This window comes from Herpailurus yagouaroundi, unplaced genomic scaffold (genome assembly GCF_014898765.1).
Source record: "Herpailurus yagouaroundi ecotype Mexico unplaced genomic scaffold, PumYag 28, whole genome shotgun sequence".
Lineage (NCBI taxonomy): Eukaryota > Metazoa > Chordata > Mammalia > Carnivora > Felidae > Herpailurus > Herpailurus yagouaroundi.
In genome coordinates this window covers 93,183,116-93,206,134 of record NW_024412376.1, presented here as the reverse complement: position 1 = coordinate 93,206,134, position 23,019 = coordinate 93,183,116, and the positions used below count along the sequence as shown (strand labels likewise).

At 34.6% G+C, this 23,019-nt stretch overlaps 1 protein-coding gene across 5 annotated transcripts in view; it reads left to right on the top strand.

The window, feature by feature from the left end:
- CCSER1 (coiled-coil serine rich protein 1) overlaps window positions 1-23,019 on the top strand; it is a 1,345,367-nt gene that overhangs the window by 210,356 nt on the left and 1,111,992 nt on the right. The gene's annotated exons all lie outside the window — the stretch shown is intronic.

The window sequence follows — 23,019 nt, the reverse complement described above, 5'->3', positions numbered from 1 at the left end:
ATATATATATATATATATATATATATATATATATATATATCACATTTTGTTTATCCATTCATCTGGGGATGGGCACTGACTTGTTTCTACTTTTGGCTTTTATGAATAATGCTACTATGAACATAGGCTAGAGGGAGGGGTAAGTGAGGAGTTGTTGTTTAATGGGTATAGACTTTTAGCTGCAAGGTGAAAAGGGTTTTGGAAATGGATGATGGTGAAGGGTGCACAACAATATGAATGTACTTAATACCACTGAACTGTACACTTAAAAATGATTAAGGTGGTAAATTTTATGCTACGTGTATTTTACCACAATTAAAAGAAAATAAAAAAAGCAAGTAAATATTTTTTTAAAAAATCAAACAAGAAAGATACGAAAAAAATAGAGGTGATAACAAACTATTTCATTAGCTAAGATGTAGAATAATAAGGACTCAAACTTTATCAAAACACATTGCTATTCATCTATTTTGTCAATACATTCTCTGTTGAGAATCTGTTGATTTCTAAGTAGTATGCCATAAACAGTAATCATTGGTGTAGTGTGTGTGCACGCGCGCGTGTGTGTGTGTGTGTGTGATAGGCTGTGTGTGGTGAAGGGAAGACTGACATTTAAAGTGAAGATTATCATATATTTCTCTAGTTATATCATAGAGTTATGTTTAGGCATAAAGACACAACTCACTGCCATTAGGAAGGATCTCTAGAAATGATGTTTTATAGACAAACAAATCACTCTGGTTGACAGAAATATTGGAAGCAGGAGGATTACTATGTACAAAATATAGTAGTGAAGAATATTGCACATTTGGAGAACTAAATATGCTACAATGTGGTTGGAATAAAGTGTAGAGTCAGTGAAGTAGTGAGTCATGACATTGGAAACAGGTGTATTCCTTAAAAGAATTATCAACCAATATATTGCTCTGCACTGTTCTGTCAGAAATATAACTCTTGTTTTTTTTTCTGTTTAATTAGGTCATTTATTTTGTGATTAATGGTTTTAAGAAATGTAATCAGGTCTATATTTTAAAAAGTGTGATGTTTCCGATTCTGTGTCTCCCTCTCTCTCTGCCCCTCCCCCGTTCATGCTCTGTCTCTCTCTGTCCCAAAAATAAATAAACGTTGAAAAAAAAATTAAAAAAAAAAAAGGGGGCGTCTGGGTGGCGCAGTCGGTTAAGCGTCTGACTTCAGTCAGGTCACGATCTCGCGGTCCGTGAGTTCGAGCCCCACGTCGGGCTCTGGGCTGATGGCTCAGAGCCTGGAGCCTGTTTCCGATTCTGTGTCTCCCTCTCTCTCTGCCCCTCGCCCGTTCATGCTCTGTCTCTCTCTGTCCCAAAAATAAATAAACGTTGAAAAAAAAATTTTTTTTAAAAAGTGTGAAAAAATAGTACAAATGAAAGTATACTATTGAGAACATTCATTTTGTCACTTTGATGGGAGATATTTCTCCATGGGTCTCTAGTGTTTTTCCATGTTCTGTGAGCAAAGTCACTGTCTTTGTTACAGAACTGTCTTTTCTTTTTTTTTTAATTTTTTTCAACGTTTTTTATTTATTTTTGGGACAGAGAGAGACAGAGCATGAACGGGGGAGGGGCAGATAGAGAGGGAGACACAGAATCGGAAACAGGCTCCAGGCTCTGAGCCATCAGCCCAGAGCCCGACGTGGGGCTCGAACCCACGGACTGCGAGATCGTGACCTGGCTGAAGTCGGACGCTTAACCAACTGCGCCACCCAGGCGCCCCCAGAACTGTCTTTTCAAGGATATTTGTATAGAGAATAGCCTTAGAAGAAACAGTGTCTTTCCTTTGGAAGTAAGGAAAGGCATAATTACTATCCATTGTAAAATATCTGAGTTTTTAAGTTTACAGCTCCTCTCCTATAATGCAACCCACTCCATGTACAGATGTTACTTGTCTCCCTTTGTATTTCTTTGTGGGAATTTAGGCTCAGAATTGGCATTAGAGAAGGCTGATACTCTAGACATGGTGATAGCTGTGAATAATAAAGTCCTTTTTCTCTTACTGAGGAGTCTTACTGCTTCTGTGAGTATCCGTGAAAGTGTGACCAGTAACTTGAAAGCTTATAAGTAAGGTAAAATCTTAGACCCTGAATAGTTACTGACAGTTTTGGCTCTGAGGATGAGATGCTGACAGAGATTTTATTTCTGGAAAGGGATGGAGGAGTGTTTATTAACAGGATTTGAGGAAAGTCTACAGGACTTGGTAGCAAACCTGTTGACTAGATTATATGGTCAACCAGGCAATAAATGGTTCTCGTTTCAATTGCCTTTTAATAAGGAGGTATTGGAAAGGTGGTTGCAGCTGGAGACTAGGGAGTAGGTCTTCTTGACAGTGCAGGAGTTGTTGCAAGCCCTCCTCTTCACAAGTTGGGAAGGAGAATTTCCTTGCCTTTCTGGTTGTCAGTCTAAAGTATGCCTGGTTGAAACACATAGAACCAAGATTTTTCCTGGATGGACAGAGTTCCACCCCCTTTGAAAAAACAGTTACAGAATCTTGCACAGTTACTGAAGATGAAGGTAGAGGAATTTGTGCCTGAGATACACAGAAACAGGTAAATCATTGCAACTTGGGCTGGCTTACTTGGGAAATGAGAGCCCTGAGAATATAATAATGGCAGCACTTGGTTGTTTTATGGTTCAGTCCCTCTTTGCAGTCTACCCAACCTTATATATATTCAGACATGACAGTAAAATGTCTTGGAGTGATTTTTTAGTGGGTTCTAGAGGCTTATAGGGTGTTTGACTCAGTGAGATTTCTGAGAGAGACTCCCGTGGTAAACTGCAGATGAAGTAGTGACTAGTATTCAGGCTTATACTGCCATGGATCGGATTTGCAGTGCCTAATGAAGTTGACCCACTGGGAGAATGAGACACCGACCCAAATTTTTTTAGATGAATTCTGGCTCAGAGTCCTGCTACCCAGGATAATTCCCCTAGCCTTTATGATGAAACCAGGTGAGAACTTCAGAGATGTTATGGCAGTGAGGCAGCAAGTGATATGGATTAATGTGGACTCCTTAAAAGATTTGCTGCTGTAAGGGTCAAGCCCAAGTCAGCCAAAGAAGGTGCCATGTTGGAGGCATTGTCAATTTGTGTTCCCCATTTGGAAAGGGTAAAAATGGTTAAAAACACTTTCATTCCTAGGGCACCATATGTGGCTCTGGTATTACATTATTTGTGTAGAAGCCAGGAATTAACTTGCCTCTTGACATGCATTATAGGTATGGTCATAATTGACCTTATGATATTTAAGGAAATATTACCAGTAGATCATGCAGCTGTCAGATGACTGTAGAGATCTCTCTCCAAATTTAGGCTGTCTGTGGTTACTGGGGGGTTTTCACAGAGGAATAAGTGACTCAGTATTAATGTGCACTTTTTGTGCAGTTATCCCTACAATGGAAACCACCAGTTCAAAACGGTGGTACAATATTTCTCCTTGCTTTCAGCTGCAGTGATCAATGCTATGACTTTGGCTTTTGACGGATTCAGGTTAGCCTCAACTCACTGACCAGGGTAATTATTAGGTGATAGATTTGCCCTAGACTTTCTCCTTGCCAGCCAAATGAGTCTGTGCAATCTTTAAGACTTCCTTGTTTACCTGAGTTAATGTCTTGGGTCAAATGGAAAGGTCAATACAGAAAGCCACTAGGTTTTTTAAAGACAGTTCTTGATGAGTTGTAGGATTTGTTCAGCCTTCTGGGTCTGGGACCCAGGGGGTCATGGTTGAATTCAGCTCTGCAACACAGCCTCATGTCATTACTCAGAGACTTGTTGTTAGTAGCCTTAATTAAATGGTGTATAGGATGAATTGGATGGATTTTGTCACAGCTCTGCCAGTCAAATTAATCAGAGAAGCCAACAGGGTGTTATAGTGATGGGAAATTTCTTCAAAAATTAAGCTATTCTAGAAAAGAGTTGGATATTGTTAAAAAAAAAACACAACAGTATTCTCCATGGATCTCTCATACTTTGGTATCTCTTGCAAGCAGAGGCACTCACTACTTTATGCCAGAATATTTTTCAAGAATGTTTAATTTTGGACAGACTTGGAAGATATAGTGTCTTATTCTGAAACAAATTGCAGGTGTGCTTACTGTCCATTATCAAAGATTTGCATATTACCTGTACCCCTCAAGCCAGGCTTGTCTTCTGTAATACAACCAAGTGCATTGCACATATCACATGGCTCTCTTTGTGTTGACTTGTGGGAAATGGTACTTAGGAAATTAGCACACATACACAAAAGTTATTTGTGTCTGACCCAAAGTCTTGTGTCTTCCTAGCAGATATAAAACTGTGGTAGGCTAAAGGTTAGCTTGCAGATAGGGTAAAATAGATACTTCATACACACTTCCTTATAGACTTGTTATATTTGAAGTTATAAAATAATATTAATGTGTTATTGAAGATAATTTTCAGAGAGGGGATATCCCACTAACATTTATGACTAGGTAATAAAATCTCACTTTTACTGAAATTTAGCTCCATAAAATCTTTGTTATCCAAAATCTGAACATGTGCCAAACTATCAGTCAATACTGCACATAGTATAATTAGGTGAAAGTGGTAGATAAATTATGTGTAGTCTGGGTAGCAGAATCCTAAATCATTCTAATGAAAAATGGATTGTATCAGTGATATATAAATAGAAAAGAGCCATGGTCTCCAAGGAAAATACCAGTAGCACATCAAAAGCTGTCAATTTGTTGGAAAAAATAACATCTGAGAGATGGAATTAAACCAAATAACGAGACAATACATAGAAGTAAATATTGCCAAAAATTTAATAATAGGACTTACATTAAGCATGTTGTGAATATCATGTTCAACATAGGTGTAGGAAACCTAGTGGAACTCAGTGTAACATTTTCTTAGAGATTAAAGTAACTGAGATGAGTGGTTTTACTGAATAAACAAATATGATTTGAAATAGACAATAATTAGGGAAATTAACTGTGAATGGTAAATTTCCATAGAAAAATATTTGTAGTTAAATTTTTAAAAACTGTAACTTTTAATGGAAATAGGGTAAATAATAGAAATAACATCATTATCATTTTTCTTTGTCACAATTTTGTGTTTCATCTCTAATTTCTCCTTGCCATTTAGCTGTTTGTTCTTCCCTATCAATATACTTTGCCATTCATTCATTCACTCATTCCTTCATTTGGCAAGTATTTATTAAAAATCTATTATTCATTGAGCATCACTTTTCAGGTATTTGTGGCATTACTTAGAATTTAATAATTTTAGATTTCTGGAAATTCCTAGATCTGCTGGCACTGAGCTGACCTCTGCTTAACAATAGAGAGTGTTTGTGAATGGGCCAGTTATTTTTAGGTCTAGCAGAACTAAAGTGCATACTTGATAGCAAGAATTAAGAAGTAATATTTACAAAGCATTGTACAATTTTCTTTCAGAATTTTATCCTAACAACCAATGTGAGCTAGTTGAGGAGGTCTGATTGTTTCCATTTTACAGTCAAAGAACTTAAGTCTTTAAGAGGAAGTGATCCAAAGCTAGGTTGCATGGTCAAAATTCGAATTTCACAAAAAAAATCGTGTGTCCTCTATGTTCTTTTGGCAGATGACAGAATGGGTTAAAATAATTCTAATTGCAATATGGAATCAATTTTTATGTACCTACTGGCAAAGTATATTGCCAATATGAGAGTCAGTAATGCCAATGATAAAAAGAAATAGAGACCTGCTAAAAGATAGAAACACAAGACTATTTAAAGTCTATACTAGAGGGACAATTAGGAAATTGCAGTATTTAAAGACAAAATCAGAAGAATAAGGAGCATATGAAGTAAGAGTAAACACAGAATGAGAATTTATTAGGATAAACTGGGCTTATGTGGTGCTAAAAAGTAAAGCAAGAAAACTCCATTGCTTAAACACAACACAAATGTATTTCTTGCCCACACAAAATCCAGCATGGATCTGGCAAGCCAGTAGGGCATTGCTGCTTTGTGTTGTGACTCAGAAGCTTTCTTTATTTTGGATTGTCATCTTAATGTATGGATTTCTGGATTATCTGGACAGGGGGAGATAATTTTGGAGATTTATATGGGGTGGTTTGAAGGTCAGAACCCGGTCACATGCCTCTAAAATAACTCCAGGGCACTCTGGATTATGTGGGTTAATGTCCATCTATAAGAAAAGTGAACAAAATTGTGGGGTTATGAAACAAAAAGAATATTTCCTCAATGTGAGATAACCATGTGAAGCACACTCTGAAGACTTAGTCACGTCTCTTGGGCACCAATGACTAAACTGTTTTCCCACATGATTAGTGGTCATGAAGGAGATAAAATACTTTGAATATAAGGGAGGAGGGACAATGGTATATCAGAGGAGCTGTTTGCTTCATACGGTGAGGGCGACTGGTGATAACAGAGTTAAGACGGGGTTATGGAAACTTTTGAAATAAACAAATGGCAATGTAACTTTCTATTTTTTTTAATGTTTGTTTATTTTTGAGACAGAGAGAGACAGAGCATGAGCAGGGGAGGGGCAGAGAGAGAGAGGGAGACACAGAATCCGAAACAGGCTCCAGGCTCTGAGCTGTCAGCACAGAGCTTGATGCGGGGCTTGAACTCATGAACCGTGAGATCATGACCTGAGCGGAAGTCAGTGCTTAACTGACTGAGCCACCCGGACGCCCCTGGCAATTTAACTTTCTATATTGGTATGCATATGACATGGTTAAGAATGAGAGATATTCTCAGAATTATACAAAAGCACCAGTAGTTGTGATAAACATTCTGTATGTCTCAGAAAGTGGTTAACTAAAAGGAAGTGGTATTTCATAGGGTGAGTGGGTGAAGAAGCTGAAATGAGAAAATGATAAAAATGGATTCCTGTCTTCTTATAAAAATAAATACAGATTCAGTGTATCTTCTGGTACTAATTTTGATAAATTTTAAACAGTAGTATTGCATTAAATACAATAGTATGAAGCCATTAATGATCTTTACGTTCAAGACATTTGATATATTATTACTTTATTATTTGTGTCTTCACATAGATTTCTATTAATTTTTATATATTTGCCTGTTAATTATATGTGGAAAGATGAGACATTTAGACATTTAACCTCAATTGAAATTGTTTTGCCACCCAAAGTACATTTAAATTATTTGATTTTCATAGCTATTCAAAACATTATTCCACTGTCTATTACCTAGGTCCAGCCATGTGAGGAGAAGTTGTCATCCCTCTCTTTAAAACATTTAATTGACAACGATTTTCCGTCTCCATGTCCTAGGGGAGAATTAAAGTTTCATTTATGATGGCGTGACTTTCTTAGGGACAGACATCTAATGAATAGCCAATTCATTTAAGAAGTGTGAGATACTGTGCTCTCTCTCCATGTTCCCCAAAGGTTTAAAGTCCGTTAGGGACAATAAATAATTCAAGAACTGATTGCAATGAAGTAAAAAGTGCTAAAACGGAAATAAACCTAAATGATGTGAGGACATAAAGAAGATGTTTAGCCCAGCCCAGACAGTTGGACATGGGTGGTACCTACGACTGTTGGCCAAGCCAATGTCAAAGTCTTCAAAAAATGCGGCAGGAGCAGAGAACTAACAATGACAAAACATATGCCTCCTGTGGTCAAGGAATATTATATGAGGACTGAGTAGCTCTAGCTGGAATGTAAGTCTGGGAGACTGGTCTTACCCAGCTACCACTACACACCCATGTGGTAATTAGGATTCTGGATAATTCGGGCAGAAGGGAACAACCAGGTAGAACTTCGTTTTAATATTCCAAATTACTTTGGAGTGTTCATTTTAAGACACAAAAGATTTTTTATTTCATCCTTCTCCAAGACCTTCCTCAAATTTATGAAGCACATTTGAAAGGTCTGAGTCTTTTAGAAATAGTAGTACATTTTATAGAAAAATGATTAAAGCAATAGCTTCATAAAAACACAAAGGCTGATTTCATGTTTACTTTGTGTGATATATATGTGGATATTATATATAAAATGCAAACAAATTAAGATGTAACTGTATCACATCTTCTGTTTGTTTGCTTTTTAATTCTTTCACCCCAAAGAATATCATGGTGGATGCAGAATTAATAATGGCCATTTTTTTTCCCACAAATGTAATGATATGCTATGAAGCAAAAAAAAGAAAGAAGGGGAAAATTGCTTAATGAATGCATTTTGGGGTAATGATCATAAAATTAAATTTTAATCTGTAATCATAAGAATGAAAGAAAAATGAGTTGCTAGAGGTTAAAAAAGTCTATAGTAATATTGTAAAGCAACTATAATTACATTTAAAAATTTAATTTGTTTAATTGATGTTTCTCTAAACCTACATTTTTAAAAATCTTCATCATTTATACACCCCCAATCATTATAATATAAATTCCATTAATGTACATATTAGTAAGTTGAATTGTTTGGTTTGTATTGATGGGGTTTGAATATTCAACTACATTTCTGTTAATTATGCAGCTCTTTAGGGGTGCTTGGGTGGCTCAGTTGGCTGAGCATCTGACTTTGGCTCAGGTCAATGGCTTGTGAGTTTGAGCCCAGCATCAGGCTCTGTGCTGACAGCTCAGAACCTGGAGCTTGCTTCAGATTCTGTGTCTTCCTCTCTCTCTGACTCCTCCCCTACTTGTGGTCTGTCTCTCTCAAAAATAAATAAACATTAAAAAATTTTAAAAAAAATCATGCAGCTCTTTATTTACTTAGAATTCTTCGTAGTCTAGGTGTATATAGTAAAAACTGATGCCAGTAGTTGGATAAGGTATTCCAATTTTGTCTTTAATTTTGCAAGTGATTTAGATACAATAAAAATATTTATTTAAATTTTATATTGATCTAAGCAGAGGGATAAGTTCATTTGAAAATCCTTATATCCAGTCCATAATTTAGCAAACAAGACAAACTAAAGAAATGAACCAATTCTATTATGTCTGAATTCTCATGGCAATTATTTTCCTAATTTGCACCCTAATGATATTTACTTGTTCTCTACATTTTAGATGCAGTTAATATTGACATGTGTTTGATAATTATGAATATATTTATTGTATGACTATATGTTTTTATAAGAGCATATGTCAATATTATATGTTTTAAACTAATCCTTCAAGTAGGATATAGGACTATGTATATCTTTATAGATCACAATAGATATTGAAGCACTAAAGATAATTGCTCTGATGATAAACCACTTCTAAACTTGTTATGTCCATATCTTAATGTTGGTGAAATGTTTGTTCTTCTTTGAATGATGTAATACTATTTTTATTTTAATCATTAAAATACATGGGAGCGCCTGGGTGGCGCAGTCGGTTAAGCGTCCGACTTCAGCCAGGTCACGATCTCGCGGTCCGTGAGTTCGAGCCCCGCGTCAGGCTCTGGGCTGATGGCTCAGAGCCTGGAGCCTGTTTCCGATTCTGTGTCTCCCTCTCTCTCTGCCCCTCCCCCGTTCATGCTCTGTCTCTCTCTGTCCCAAAAATAAATAAACGTTGAAAAAAAAAATTAAAAAAAAAAATACAATTCTTTCCATCATATAAAGCAATATAAATTTAATGTTTCAAATAGATAGGAAGTTATCATTTTATGAAGAAGAAAAAGGTACCCTGCACTTGCTTCTCGTGTGCGACTTATGAGGTTTTATTTCTTTGTATTTAAATACAAAGTACATTAATATGGAAATGATTCAGGAAGTGAAATTATTTTGCTTCCCAACCAGCTCCAATATGATACTTTCAACACATTGAAATATAAAAATTATTTAACTTAACTATAGATTTCTCATGAAGTCGGAAAATTCTCTAACTTATATACTATACTGTTCTAGTCAACAAGTTCAGAGTTCGAGACAGTGTGTTACTTGCCTAGTACCTGACATACAGAAGTTTTTCAATAAATATTAATTGAATTAAATTATTAATGTATGTGCTAAGTGCTATGGGAGCTTCAAAGGGAGAATAATACACCATGTTTACTTTCAAAATGATGTAAATGAGACTAATATTATAATCTACATGGGAAAAATTAATGTTAGTAATTTTTTAAAGTTTTTATTTAAATTCTATTTAGTTGGGGTCCAGTAGGTTAAGTGTCAGACTCTTGATTTTGGCTCAGGTCATGATCTCTCCACTTGTGAGATCAAGTCCTGTGTGAAAATCTCTCCCTCTCTCTCTGACCCCCCCCCCTCCATTCTTTCCCTCAAAATAAATAAATATTAAAAATGCCAGTTAACATACAGTGTAATATTAATTTCAAGTGAACAATATAGTTATTTAGCACTTCTATACAACACCCAGTGCTCATCACAAATGCACTCCTTAATCCCCATCCTAATGTTAGTAATTTTTTAGCTTACAGAAATTGTTAAGCACATGAAGATGAATCTTCAAAGGAATGGAACATTAATTGGACCTTGGTGGAAATGTAAATAGGAAACACATGTGGTTCAATTTGCAACTGTGGGAAAGAAAGGAAGTGTCAAGCAACATTTGAAAGGTTACATTTTATTTTACCATATTCAAAGGGCATAGGGGAGGGTCATTTGTGTGTGAAAGGAATTATGGATAGGGAAAGTAGTTTATCAGGGATGAATAGTCCTCATTTTAAGGAAAGTGAATTATCGCCCAAAGAGATCAGTTAACTAGTTTGAGATTCCATAGAACTTAGAAAAAATGGGAGTGTAACTGGGAAGTTTTAGGGAAGCCAGTCTAGACTTCTTTTTCAAAACTATAAATATGTCCAAACATCTAGTAAAATGCTAGTAGCCTTAAGCAAACAAACAACAGTTCTTGGTATTTGAGAGGATTTCCTTTAATAGCTACAAGAACCCCTTCCTATTGTGCACACACTCAGTAGCTCACTCACATCACTTGAAGGGAAGCTTGGAGAAACTTTTATTCTTCAGGCAAGCATATTTAAATCTTGGTTCTGCAACTTTTTGTATCATGGCCAGTTATTTAATTCTTCTAACCCTCAGGCTTTTCATGTGTAAGACAATGCATGCCATTATGACTGTTAGGATCCATTAGAAAATGTTTTCTCACAATGAATTCATGGCAGAGTGGTCAGAATGATTTTCCTAAAATGTATATTTAAGCATGTCAGTCTCCAATGATGTAAACGTTCCTCACTTGCCTGAAAGGTATTAACAGATGACCCAGACTGCTAATCTGTTGTGATGCCCTCACCTGTCTCCCCCGCTCAAACCATTCTAGCTTTCTGTCTGCCCTAACATACTAGCTCACACCCACCTTCGATGATTTGCATATATTATTTCTTCTGTTAGGAATGCTTTCCCTCTGGGGTTTTCATATGGCTGCTTATTATTCATGACTCAGCCCTAATGACACCTTTAGAAGGGCCTTCCCTGCCTACCTTATGTAAAGTAGCTGCCTCCCATAACAAGTGAATATTAGTATTTTTTTTAAATAGCATTTATCAGTAGCTCAAATTATCTTATGTATTTGCTAATATATTTACTGTCTAGATTAGGAAACTTTCTCTCCTGTTGTTCAAGATTTAGTGCACCTGGTAAACCTTCAATAAATATTGTTAAATAAGGAAATAAATACATTTTTGTTACCAGAATGATGAGTCCAATATGGAAAATTTGGGGATAAGTAGAAGAAGATAACCAATAAGTCTTTATCTCAGACAACACATACAGTATTTCCATGTATATTGTATTTGTGAATAACTAGTTTGTTATTAAAAAGTAAACATTGATATAAAAAAAACAAAACTCAGGGGTGCCTGGGTGGCTCAGTCAGTTAAGCATCCGACTTTGGCTCAGGTCATGATCTCAGGGCTCATGGGTTCGAGCCCCACGTTGGGCTGGGTGCTGACAGCTCAGAGCCTGGAACCTGCTTCTGATTCTGTGTCTCCCTCTCTCTCTACCCCTCCCCCACTCCTGGTCTGTCTCTGCCTCTCTTTCTCAAATAAATGAACAGTAAAAAAAGAATAAAAACAACTCACATTGATATTTTTCCATCTGCAGATATGGCTCTAGAATCTAAGAAAACATTATATGACATGTTTCTTTTTTTATTTAGGCTTAGCCGTTTAAGACAAAATTAGTTCACTAGCCACGCCCTGCTTATGGAAACATAGTATATGTGTGATGAAGAATTGAGCCTTTCCCAAAAAGAAGTGTGGCTTTTGCCCTTAGCTTATTAGGGACAGCCTATATCATACTTCATTGTATTATATTTACTTAGAGTGGGGAGCTGGCCACACCAGATCTTAAATGGGACTGAACATATCTGGCATATCATATGAGGCTGGCCATGCTAGAAAGACTTATCAAATAATTTAGAAATTTCAGGTCATTTGATACCAGATAACCTGGGGGATAGATCAACCATGTAGTCAGTCAATTAATTATACCTATATAATGAAGTCCAGTTAACTCTGGACACTGAAGCTTGAGTGAGTTTCTCTTGTTGGCAATACTTGCTGTGCATTTTGACCTGTCGATTCTGGGGGAGTAATACTTCATGTGTATGAGGGAAGCTTTGCATTTGGAACCCTCCCAGACTCTACACACCTCTTCCTTTGCCTGATTTTAGGCCTGGACTCTTTCCCTGTTACAAATCCTAATTGTGAACGTAGCTTTCAGTGAATTCTGTGAGGCTTTCCAGTGAATTATTGTACTTGAGGGTGTTTTGGAAACATTCTAAACTTTCTGTTGCTGTCAGAAGTAAGAGCAGCTTTGGGGAATGTGCCCATAGACTTTGCAGTTTGTTTGAATCTCTATAGTGTATGATCGTGGGAAAGAAGCTCACAGTTGTCTTATAGATTTTAACATTTGAAATTGTGTGGAATTACAGAGAATAACTATTCTAATCATCTCATGAAAGGGCATCAAAGAGGTTATGATTTGCTTTGGTTCACAGAGCTAGTTTGGTGCCTGGATCAGGGTTCAGAATCAGGTTTATTGACCCCAGTAATTTGGATTTCCCACTGTACTGTGTTATTTGGCACAAGTTTGATACAAGTATCATTGGATATCTTTGATTCCTGTTTCATAAATAAAATTATTATAACTCTTAATTTATGAGTCAGTAATAGATTTATCAATTTTATAGTATCTTACATACATATAAAGATAAACCTAGAATAAAACCTAAGACTTAAATTATAGAAAAACTATATCTAAAATTACCTAATATTTCTCTGGAACAGTTATCCTCATCTGGAATGTATTGATTTTGTTCTGTGGTTAACATTGTGGTCAGTGGTTTAACAAATTTGTGTATTAGATTTTCTTTGGCAAATTCTAATTCAGCATATTGGAATAGTGGAGTGATGGGAATCTCCTACAATTTTCAGAACCACTGATAATGGTAAAAAATATGTATTTTCGGTGAGACTAAAATGACAGCTTAAAAAGAAAGCTCACACCTTAAAAATTCTAAAACAACTAAACTAGTGTAGGCCTAGTAATTAAAAGTCCTTAAGCATTCCTCTGTATTATACATGAATGCTTTTTCTGTATAACATATTTTCCTTAACACAACTAATGGTTGTTTTTTTTAAAAAAACATGTTTTTTTAAAAAAAATGTTTTTTTTTAAAACTATGTAGCACAAAGAATGAGGCAGTACTGTATGTTTTTCTCCAGCAGGAAGTACAATGAGTACTCCATATTATTTCCTTGGGAAAAGCACTCTGCTTAGTGTGGGTACAGTTTGTGAGTTTGTGTTTCACGAGAACCAGTACATATTGCACATAAAGGGAGTTTTTTTAGAGAAAGGTTTTTAAACTTTCCTATCAGTAAATATTCCTGTCAAGAAACATTTTTAGTACATATTAGAAGTAGTGTTGTAAAAAATGCCTGTGATATAATAAAGTATAAATATGTTATCTTGTATTTGTTCTTCAGGCATTTGGGGCAAGAGGATATATTCCGTGCAATGAAAGAAATGCAAATGGCATTTTCATAAAAGAACAAATGTGATTGGTTGTAGTAAGTTTGCAGGAAGCAATTTTGGAGAGGTAGATAGAGATCATATTATGGGGTTTCGAATGATAATAATTAGTATTTATTCTATAGACACATACCATTGATATATTTTTCTGTGTTAGATAAGGAGAGAATATATAAAAATGAATACTTTCATAAGGATAATCTCAGAGAAGTGTGTAGTGAAAATTGAAGAATTGTAATGGTCCTTGGCAAAAAGTTGACAGGGACACCAATTACAAGATAATATGGTATACTTCATGACTTTGAAATGCTCAATTCCCCTATTACACAAATAAGAATGAAGGCTAGAAATAATTATCTCTGTCTATAATATATTTTTATAAATATTAGAATTTCAGGGGCACCTGGGTGGCTCAGTTGGTTAAGCGTCTAAATTTGGGTTTCAGCTGGGGTCATGATCTCGTGGCTCGTCAGTTCGAGCCCGCATGAGGCTCCATGATGACAGTGCGGAGCCTACTGGGGATTCTCTCTCTCCCTCTGTCTCTGCCCCTCACCATGCTCACTCTGTCTCTCAAAATAAATAAACTCAAAAAATTATTTTTAGATATTAGGATTTCAAGCATTCTAATTATTAGAGCATTCTCTTTCACGTTACCATGTTCATCTCTAGTCAGTTACACATGGTATAATTGGAGTATTTTATACTACATTTATACTACAAGCATACAAATGTTGCTTTCGTTGGAGATAAGACTACTTGATAAACACTATTTGTGTTACTTTATTGATAATGGAACAAACTGATATAGTCAGGTTTAGAATCTAGGAGATGGCATCTGTGACATTGGGTCTAATTTGTCATGAAAAGAGAACCCCAAAAGATACTATTTTTCCCTTCTTATTTTAAATGATGCTAAGGAAAAATATGCACCTTAACTTTTAAATTTCAATTTTTAAATTGAGTACAGTTGAGATACAATGTTACATTCATTTCAGGTGTAAAATATAGTGATTCAATTTATCTATATATTATGCTGTTCTTTCCACAAGTGTAGCTACTCTCTGTCACAGTGCAACACTATCAAAGTACTACTGCTTATGTTCCCTATGCTGTGCCTTTTATTCCTGTGACTTACTCATTCCACAACTGGAAGCCTGTGTCTCTCACTCCTCTTCACTCATTTTGCCCATCACCTCACCCCCCCTTCCCTCTGGTGACCATTAGTTTGTTATTTGTAAAAACACCCATTTTAAAACTTAACAGCAATTATTATATTTTAATTTTGAGTTATGAAGTTTGATAATTATGTAATATATCTACACTTTCTAGTTTCCTATTTTATTCCTTAATAATGAAATTAACTTTATTTCCTTGCATAGATTAAAATTTTGTGTGAATTCAGATATTGGGTTCAGATAAAATCTATGGTTATATGAATGTGTATAAATGTTAAATTTCCTAAAAATATTGAAATATGAAATATTTTAGCATATTTGTTTTATTTTAGTACTTATATCATTGTTATATTAATATAAAAGGAAAAATTAGCAACTCTGGGCAGAACTTTAAGAATCTCATTTTGCTGGGGCACCTGGGTAGCTCAGTCAGTTGAGCATCAGACTCTTGATTTCAGCTCAGGTCATGATTGCAGGGTGGTGCAAGCCCCGAGTTGGGCTCTGCACTGAGCGTGAAGCCTGCCTGAGATTCTTTCTCTCTCTCTCTCTCTCTCCCTCCCTCCCTCCCTCTCCCCCTTTCCCCCTTCTCTGAAAAATAAAAGAATCTCATTTTGTTAAATATTTCATATTTAAATACAAAAAACATGTTAATCAAAATACAATATTATTCTTTGCACATATGTATAATGACAATATATATTTTAATGAATTCATAAGATCACTATTCGTATTTGCAAAATGTATGTCTTTGGACTTATGGGAAGTCTTATGAATAAGTGTTGATAGAATTAAGACATTTTTGATAATATTTATTAAAAATATATTTTGAACTACATAAATTCATACAGTAAATCTATACCTAACAAAGAGCAAGCTGTGTTTAGAAATATTTCACAGCTGCTATGTTGAAAGGTGAAGGTAATTCTATCATAATGATTGAGTGTGCTTTCTTTACCCAATCAGAAAAATCAAAATCAAATAACTATCCTCAGAGCAGTAGTTATAAAATATTATTGTGTTAATTTCTCTTTTGAAAAAAATAGTGGAATCATATTGTTGAAAACATATGCATGTATTAGTGTATTTTCTTTTCGTTTTCATTACATATATAGATGTGCATATATAAGTGCTTAACTCATAAAAGTATGAGTACCCATCCTATTCTGATGACTGTTTTTGATGATGTGTGTACCTCACCACTTCTACACTTCTCATTTTTTTATAGTTTGTGTGATTTATCTTTTGGGGATAATATGAATTATTTAAAGACACTAGCCAAGTTAGTGGCTCTAATCATTTTTGCTGAATAAATGCAAATATAATTAATTATAAGGCAAATCTCAAAATGTATTATTAGGTTCACACAGAGAAGTTTGACTGAGGCCTTCTACAATTGTTACATCGTACATTTTTGATAATAAAATAATATTTTCCTTTTGGTTAATATTGGGAAACTTCTATGATTAGAATATTGGAGAATTATATGTATATTCTAGACACGCTGCTTATAATGGAAGATGATTAAAAGAAGAATGCAGACCAGATTAACAATGCCTTTTTAATTTGCATAGTTATCTCTTCACTTTTAGATCAAGTAATGACCAGAGCAGTTCTATGTCAATTACATATTTTGTAAACAGCTATGAAAGTCCAGTCCAGGGTGCCATATCTTGCATCTTGCAACTTTAGAGAAGTTAAGCCTATTTGGATAATCCTTTGACTAAAATACAGCAGTATAAACATGCAATTAATGACATCTTCATAATGCCACAATTAAAGAATGTGTTAATAATTTAATAATCTCCTTTGATGGAATTCTTTCTTTTTAAAGCAGTGCTTCCTTGTGTAGTGACATGTCTCAGCTTTATTTTTAGCAGGATCATAATTATTATCTTTATTGCAATAAAGAAATGCTAAAGGGTTATTTTGGAGTGTGTTTAATGGATTGGTTTCATATTAACGTATGATCACAGCTTGTTTTTTCAACTTAGTAACTTTGAAAATTCAATTTTAGTATTTCAGCCAATAGCAACAAGGCTCTAGAGAATTGCTTCACACTAACCAAACACAGGAGATTGATGTATTAAAAAAAAAACCTACTTTATTTATTTAAAAAAATGGTATTCTTTACTAGAAGACAGTTATCTGTAAGGTCTATGAGGAAAGAAACTATGCTCTGTTCGGTTCGTTGTTATATCCCTAGAGTTTAGAAGATTAATTTTTGAATTACTTCCTTAAACATTTTTTAGTTTACTTTTAATGGGTCAAAGTCATTTGGCAGATTACCCGAGTAATCAGTGCTATTGATCGATTTTTAAATGTCTATTTAGAGAATACCTAGTAGTAATTGTGCTTGATTTAATATCCAGTTTATTAATATTGTGAATTTAGTAAATAATTAGTATTTTATTGCAATTAAACAATCAATTCTTTTCAAACTACCCACATGAATGTTACATACCAATAAAATAGAATATGGATTAAATTACATTTTCCATGGCCTTTTAACACTGGTTTAAATTTTGTATAATTCTTCCTGATGAGTTATTAAAATACCAAATCTAACATGACAATTTATCTTTTTTAAAAAAAGCCCCGACGTGGGGCTTGAACTCACACACAGACTGTGAGATCATGACCTGAGCTAAAGTTGGACGCTTAACCAACTGAGCCACCCAGGGGCCCCAAACATGACAATTTATCTTAAATGCTTTAGCCACTTTAAAAAAAAAAAAAAAAAACATATATATAGATATATATATACACACACACACACACACATACATATTACAATAATCCCAAAGCCTGTCATATGCTTATCTTTAAACTGGTTACTAGTGTGCTAATACTAGGGATATCTTTTTTTCTTCTTTTACGTTGCTGATGTGGAAATTTTCCTATTTCCCTAGGATTTCAAAGATATTGGAGACTATTTCAAAGATATCGGAAGCTTTCCTAAGATTCAGTAACCATGCTAGAATTAGAAGAAAAAGAAAGTTATCTCTTAGATTTACAAATTCTGGGTTTTTTATTAGAAAATTTTTTGTCTAGTCATTGCATTGGAATTTGCTGTATATTCAGAGATGGTTCACATAAGGATATTAGCCATCAGGTTGGACTTTCTTTTTACAATTAAAATCTACTTGCTATATGCCCTTATGCCTTTATTTAGAGTTCAAGCCTAGTTTTTAATTTTGTGCAATATTGGTGTTTCCTCACAAAATGATTTGTTTTTTAAGTCCAAACTGCTTGTGCTACAAAACAATTTCCCTGTTATTATGATATATAGGTCTGGTGTATGAATGTTATTAAAAACTCATGCACTTTCATTAGTATATCTTCATTATGTAGAGCTACCTGACTTTTTATCTTTTAGGAGATGCGAGACTATTTCTGCTTAGTTACCACTTCTATTTATTCCACTAATTTATCGCATGTTTCAAACACACAGTTCTGCTCTGTTAGATGTGGGGTATGATCACTAGTGTTAATTAACTGCTGGACTTCTTTTCCACTTGGTTATTATGTGTGACCATAAGTGGTGATCAACCTTTCCTGTTTCTGGTACAGAATTTTGATGTTACTACTTTGATGTTTGCAGGTCTTTCCTTTCACTAATGGAAAGAAATACATGTCTTATTATAAACATACATATAATCAGAAAAACAAAATACCTGCATATTAACTATTGAAGACAATAGAAATTAAATATACTTCTCTGTATTTACTTTTTGTGTATATTATGAGCAACTTTTTAAAAAAATGTTTCAAGTGTCTCTCTCTCTATATATAATTTTTATATTTTATAAAAAATTTATATTTATATTATATATGTATATATATATTGTATATATATTTAATTTAACTTCAAGTTAGTTAATATACAGTGTAGTCTTGAATTCAGGAGTAGAACCCAGTGGTTTATCTCTTACATATGACACCCAGTGCTCATCCTAAACGTGCCCTCCTTAATGCTCATCACCCATTTAACCCATCCCCCCACCCACCTCCCTGTAGCATTCTGCAGTTTGTTCTCTGTATTTAAGAGTCTCATATGGTTTGCCTCCCTCTCCGTTTTTATCTTTTATTTATTTATTTATTTATTTATTTATTTATTTATTTATTTATTTCTGGTCAGGTTTTAATTTAAATTCCAGTTAGTTAACATATAGTGTAATACTAGTTTCAGTAGTGGAATTTAGTGATTCATCACTTACTTAAAATTTAACCCAGTATGAGTGCCTCTTTATGCCCCTCATATCAACATTTCTGTTTAAGTATTATGAACTCTTAACCTTCAACAGACTCAAGCTGTTTAATTGAGCCACATATATATATTTTCATGTTCATATGTCAGAGATTAGCCAGGGAGAAGCCATTTACATTGCTTTCCTTAGCCTTTCAAAACTGCCTCTGACTTTTTTTTTTTTTAGATGAAACTTGTTTTCTGGCAACAAAAGAATGAAACAGAATTATTCTATATTTTTCTTTCCTTTTTTCCCCTTTCCTTAATACCTAAGGAGCCCTGGTTCTTTGTTGGTGGATACTGAGCAGTGAGTATCTGGTTTGCCTGTAAGTGCTGGCTGGGGCCAAAAGTATTGCTGCTGTGGTTGGTCTCTTTTAAGGAGAAATCAGGAAAACATATTTTTAGGTTATGAATTCACATTGATTTTCTTCTCAAACATATCATGTTGCTGCATTTTCTCTTCTTTGATTATGAGAGTTTACCAGCTTCAAAGACTCCACTACATTAACAGGAGTGCTTTGTAAGCAAGATATCAATGCAAGGCTATTTAGAATTAGGAGATTTAAGAGCAATTCATCTAGATCGGTGGCAAATAGACCCATCCTAGTCCAAAGGTCAAGGGTCACTTACAAAATGTGAATAAAATTGGAACAATGCAGTTAAGTTTTCCAAATTTTATTTGTTCAGTTTCTTGGTGTTATATTCTTAAATTAAATGTAGGACAGGGTTTTTAAATATTTCCTTGTGGGGGTGCCTGTGTGGCTCAGTTTGTTAAGCGTCCGACTTTGGCTCAGGTCATGATCTCACGGTTCCTGAGTTCGAGCCCAGAATCAGGCTCTGTACTGACAGCTCAGAGTCTGGAACCTGCTTCAGATTCTGTGTGTGTCTCTCTCTCTGCCCCTACCCTGCTCGCACTGTCTCTCTCTCTTTCTCTCAAAAATAAAACATTTAAAAATTTTTAAAAATATTTTCTTGTTAAAAAAAAAAAAAACAAAACCAGAAACAAAAAAACACTTCTTCAAAAAATTTATTTGTCAAACTTTTGATGGATGTATTAACTTTCAAAGTTTAATTTTTTTAATGTTTATTTTTGAGAGAGAGATAGAGAGAGAGGGAGAGGGAGAGACAAAGCACAAGTGGAGGAGGGGCAGAGAGGGAGACACAGAATCTGAAGCAGACTCCAGGCTCCAAGCTGGCAGCACAGAGCCTGACACGGGGATCAAACTCACAGACAGTGAGATCATAACCTGAGCTGAAGACAGACACTTAACTGACTGAGCCATCCAGGCACTCCTCAAAATTCAAAATTTAAAATTCAACCTTGAAAAGATCACGTATGCCTTTGGACCTCTGGAATTCCTAGAACCAGGAGCCAGAATACCTGCTACTATGACATTTTTAAAAATTTTCAAGTAGACTTAGAGTGGTCATAGCTATATAATGAAACCCAAAGCCTCTGTGATGACATTATTTTGCTACTTGTGATATCTATCACCAAACAGAAACTTTTCTCATTTGTACAGTAAAATTGTCAGTAAGTTTGGTTATGATGTCCCATCTTCGATCATCCACCAAAGACAGGAGTTTGACTCATGTAAACACCTGGTACCTTCTTCTGGTACCCTAGCTCTGTGGGTTGGGCAGTGCAGTTCCAAGTAGAAGAGGGAAATGCTATGCAAACCATAGAACCCTACTGTTACGCCAGTCCTTACTGGGTGTAACAACAACAAAAAGGTGACAGTCATCTATAAGGCACTCATTTCTTTCTTTTCTTTCTTTGTTCCAACTTTCATTGTTTTCTAAATGTTGTTGGCAGTATTAGTTTGCTGGGGCTGCCATAACAAAACCACAGAGGTGGTGTTTTTAGGTGGCTTAAACAATAGAAAATTACTTTCTTATCATTTCTGTAGGATGAAAATCCAAGATCACAGTGTAGGCAGATTTGTTTTCTCCTGAAGTCTCTCTCCTTGGCCTACAGATGGTTCCCTCTTGTGTCCTCACATGATTGTCCTTCTGTTTGTGTTGCCTGAGTCCTAATATTCTCTTCTTATAAGAGCACTAGTCCTATTGGATTAGGGCCCGTCCATGCAACCTGATTTAACTATAATTTTTTCTTTAAGGGTTCTGTGTCCAAACACTTCACATTGTAAGATACTGGGTCTTAGTACTTCACCATATGAATTTTGGATAGAAACAAGACTATAATATTATTCAATGAAATTCAAAATATAAGACTAAAATTATTTAGACTAATTTGAAGCTAGTAAAGCACTACATTTTCACTATGAAACAATTTTTTTTTTTTTTTTTTACAAAATTACTCTGGACTCTCACATTAAGATTCCTTCATTTAGATAGTGCTTAATAGACATTAATAATAGTGTCTTTACCAAATCTCCCTTTCTTATCCCCATTCAACTTGAATTATGCTTCTTTTGTTGTTTTAATACTCTCTTTTGTATTTTTTGAGGAAGACAGCTTATCTTTTGTTGCCTGTATCTTATATCATCTTTTGATGCTATATAAATAAGTAACTTATTCTCAGTAGACTATTCCTGCCACAGTGTATCATAAAACTACCAGTAAACACTTGATTATCTTATAGTTTAAATTACTAGTTACCTTGTAATTAATACAGATAAAATAGAATTCAACATAATGCAATGAATAATGAGTTTTTATAACTTTCATTTGTCGAGAGAAGCAGTTGTATTTGGGGATATTTATCACTTTTGAAACTTTATTGTGCTCTATTCACAGATAACACATGATTCTAAAGTTTAATGATGTTTAATTCTTTTTTTTTTTTTTTTTTTTACAGTCAGAGTAATTTATTTAAAAGCCAGAGTGTCCTTACTTTCAATCCCCAGAACTAAGGTGTTCAGTGTTCATTTGACAATATCACTGGGCTTTTCTTAATGTGTATTTAGTTCTTTAAACTTAAATTATGGTATCATTCAAATTAGTAGAAAAAGTTGTTCAAGATGTGGTGTCATTTACTACATGTAGCATCGTGTACATTTGTACAAAAGTACAAAACATACTTTTTAAAAATTTCAATCTAATTTTTAATAGTGCTTTTTCTTAATATAGTCACTACTCATCTGTATACGTACCTCCCTCAAGAATTCCTACCTCTACACATCACTGTTTCCCCTCAAAACTTCTCTATATACCCTTCTGTTTTCCCTCTGAGTGAGAGGAGAAAAGAAAAAAACATGTAATCTAGCTCTAATGTTTATAGCATTATGAAAGTCAATAATTAATTTTTAATCTTATTGACATTTATTTCTTCTGTTCATCTCTCCCAATCTTAAGCAAATGATTAGGAAATGGTAACTGGATCTTCACTTCCAAGTATGGTCTAAATTAATATCTCACGGTTGGCACTGTATACAAATTTGTTTGAGAAACAGTTCATTAAATGTATCAGAAGAATGTCATTCAGATTTGAAAGATAAATATAAAAAAATAATCTTAAGTTTCAGTTTACAAACTTCTATACATTTGAAAAGCCTTTATATTCTCTTTAGGAGTTTTAGTGAGAGTTAAGATTTTTATAATAATGTTTGGAATTTTTTATTGGGCTGATAATGTTAAAGCCTATGGGATAGTCAAATGACTTCTGGGATTCAG